Source organism: Calidris pugnax, unplaced genomic scaffold (genome assembly GCF_001431845.1).
Source record: "Calidris pugnax isolate Ruff unplaced genomic scaffold, ASM143184v1 scaffold98, whole genome shotgun sequence".
Lineage (NCBI taxonomy): Eukaryota > Metazoa > Chordata > Aves > Charadriiformes > Scolopacidae > Calidris > Calidris pugnax.
In genome coordinates this window covers 747,208-750,560 of record NW_015090829.1, presented here as the reverse complement: position 1 = coordinate 750,560, position 3,353 = coordinate 747,208, and the positions used below count along the sequence as shown (strand labels likewise).

General features: G+C 61.8%; 1 pseudogene across 1 annotated transcript; it reads right to left on the bottom strand.

The window, feature by feature from the left end:
* Window positions 1–2,107: 2,107 nt before the first annotated feature.
* Window positions 2,108–3,350, bottom strand: LOC106887179 (annotated as a pseudogene). The gene has a single exon (XR_001411821.1). The product of XR_001411821.1 is annotated as a cytochrome P450 1B1 pseudogene (transcript).
* Window positions 3,351–3,353: the final 3 nt, after the last annotated feature.

Genomic DNA, 3,353 nt, shown 5'->3' with positions numbered 1-3,353 from the left:
CAGGTACCTGCCTGCGGAGCCGGCTGCCGGCACGGAGAGAGAGCGGGAAGGATTAGTGCCCTGGGGCCTGTGAGGACACAGCGCCTTTCCCAGCATCCATAGTGAAAAAAAATAATAAAATAATGATATTTCCTGGCAGCGCCTCTCCTTAAACATGAGAAATGAGGTGGTCAAAGTATTGCAAAATCCCTCAAGTGAGTGCTGGAAGCAGACTCCTGCCCCCGGCCGCGGGAAGCGGAGCTGTGGCCATGGGCTCTGCACGCCACGGCCACCACCTCCCACCAGAGAGATTGGGGGCCGTGGCAAACACAGACGCCAAAATCTTCATGATTGGGCCCTGAATACCCTCGACTTTAAATTCCTTATGGGTAAGGAAGGAGCTGGAGGTCCAGGGGCTGGTGGGGGGAGTGGGTGGGATGCTCTGGTGGCTGATGACTGCGCTGGACCCCGGGCAGGTTCCACCACGTCTTGGCCCTTGTGAGACACTAGAGCAAGTCGTGATGCTCTTCGTTAGCCCAGCACCTTCCCTCCTCCATGGCCTTCCTCACAGAAGGAATATGAGGATGTTTAGTTCTAAACTAGCTCTGCAGCAGGTCCGGGGGGACTGTGGGGGTGTGTTGCTCCTGTTGACCATGGGCATTATGGTCATACTGCTGCCACCAGTACCACTGTGGTGTGAGGTGGCCTTGGAAGTGTCCTCATGTGCTGAGACAGCTTAAAGAGGAGAGCTGAGGCCCCAGGGCTCTTCCCATATTCATTCCCCTATTTTAGTGTACCCATAAAATGAGGTCGGAGATGATCTCCAGATCATCTAGACGATCTCCAGAGGTCCCTTCCAACCCCCTATCATTCAGTGAATAAATAACCATCCTGTGGTCCCGAAGTCTGGCCACCAGCGCAGGAGCCGGTCACCATCCTGTGGTCCCGAAGTCTGGCCACCAGTCCGGGAGCGCAGGAGCTGGTCGTGTCAGCATCTCCAGGGGGTGTCAGGCAGAGGGGCTCCAGCTGGACCATAGAAGCTGGAGATGACCCTGGGTGGCAAAGCTCTGAGCAGGCAGTCTGTGATGCCGAGAGAACTGCCAATTTCTGTCTCATGGCATCTCAAGGGACGTTTTCACAGTCGTGTGTCTAAAGAGGAGAAACTTGTGCTTCCTTTCAAACCTGGGCACCAGGAGCTGTTGCTGACCCGGCTTGGTCGTGCTTCCTGATTTTAATAGCCCATGGAGGTGGCCATGAGCAGGGACACCAGGTGGCACTGGGAATATAACAGCTGTCCCTGGAGGCAGCCCAGGGGACACGTGGTGGCATCAGGAACCCACCATCCCTGGTGCTCAGCAGGGCACCACCAGGGCTCCATTTCTGTGCTGAGCTTTGGAGGAGTTTCAGGTCCTGCTGGTGGTGGGTGAGGATTTCCTGACAGCTGTAGGTCACGCTGCCACACGTCATTGGGAGCTGAATCTGGGGGGGAAAAGATTGATTTTGGAGATGGGCTGTGTCCCATTTCAGCAAAGCGGCTCAGTGCACACTGTCAGAGCCTGCTCTTGGGTGCCCAAAACCTCTTTCTGCTTCAAGCAGAGGCTTGTAGAGTAGAAGCACCTTCCCTGGGTCGCTGTGTCCCCAGGGACGTGTCCCTCTACCCACCCCACAAGCTGCCCCCAGTTTCCTGGTGGAAGGGGGGTGAGAAACACCCCCCAAAACTTTCCTGAACCTCCTTCTTCACCCAAACTGGAGCAGCAAGAGTTGCTCATGGGTTCAAACCGGTGGGGCCATTCTCCCACCCCCCTGGCAACTGGTCCTTCAACCCTTCATAAGCTCCATCAACAGGACCCCCCCAGCCTCCCTTAGCTCCCATGAGGCTTTCCTTGACACTCCTCACCCCAAATATCCCCCTCCACCCTCCTGCACCACGGGTGAGCCAATTGCTCCTCGCTGCACCCCGGGGCGAGGTGGGGTCCGGTCCTTGCAGGGAGGTCCCTGTGGGGAGGTGGGTCTGACCCCCTTTTGGGGCGGGAGAGCTGAGGGGATGCGGGATGGGGGCTCGGGCGTGAATGATGCTCCCAGTCACCCCCCCCAGAGGAACCGAGAGGAGCCAGTTCTGTGTCAAAGGTATTTATTGCTGTGGGGACTCCTGGTGTCACCCTACGGATGGGGACGCTCCATGGGAAGGTCCACCTGTGGGCAAAGCACCCAAAAAGTGAGGGGGTGCAGCAGAGATGGGACCCCCCAGCGGAGGCTCAGGGCTGGATGAGCGGGGGGTGCCGCTGCCGCACGCTGAGGGTGAAGGGCCGTGGCTTCAGCGCCAGCCCGTGGACACAGTCCATGGTGAGGGGCTCCGCCGGGTTGGCGTGGAAGGAGCATTGGTGGAGGAGGATGGCGGTGAAGAGGAAGAGCTGGAGCTTGGAGAGCTGGTCGCCGATGCAGCGGCGCTGCCCGGCCGAGAAGATCATGACGCTGCCGGCCCGGTCCCGGTCCAGGCAGCCCTGGGCGTCCAAGAAGCGCGTGGGGTCGAAGCGCTGGGGGTCCGGCCACTTGCTGCTGTTGTGGTTGACCGACCACTGGTTGATGAAGACCACGGTGCCCTTGGGGATGTGGAAGCCCTCCAGCTCCACGTCGTCCGTGGTGGCGTGCGGGATGGTGATGGGCACGAAGCTGCTATAGCGCAGTGTCTCGTAGATGAAGGCCTCCAGGAGGGGCAGGTGGGGCCGGTCCTCGGCCGTGGGCAACCGGGAGCGTCCCACCACCTGGTCCAGCTCGGCCTGGAGGTCCTGCTGGAGCTGCGGGTGCTTCAGCAGCAGCAGGAGGACCCAGGAGAGGGCTGTGGACGTGGTGTCCTGCCCCGCGCCGAAGATGTCGGTCATGGCACCCTCCACGTCCTTAGGTCCCAGCCCCTCGGGGGGGCTGTCCCCACGCTCCACGGCGGCGATCATGACGTCGCTGACGTCGCGGAGGGCGTGCGGGTCGAAGGTCTGGCGGTGCTGGGCCACCTTGGTGCACACGAAGCCGTGCAGCTCCCGGTTGAGGGCCTGGAAGTCGTGGTAGACGCGGCGCACGGGGTTGGGGAAGCGCAGGAGCCAGGGCAGCACGTCCACCATGCTGCCCGCCCCCACCGTCTGCCCGAAGCGGTCGTTACGGTCCAGCAGCGCCGTGAACTCGCCGTCGGCGTGGCCGTAGCGGCGCCCGAAGCAGAGGGCACAGAGGACGTTGGCGTTGGCCACCACCAAGAGCCGGGAGGGCTCGAAGTAGGCGCCTCCCCGGCTGCGCCGCAGGAAGAGCCGGACCAGGTCCCCGGCCTCGGCCACCACGTGCCGCTCCACCTCGGCCGCCGTGGAGCGGGCGCGCAGGGCGGCGTGGGC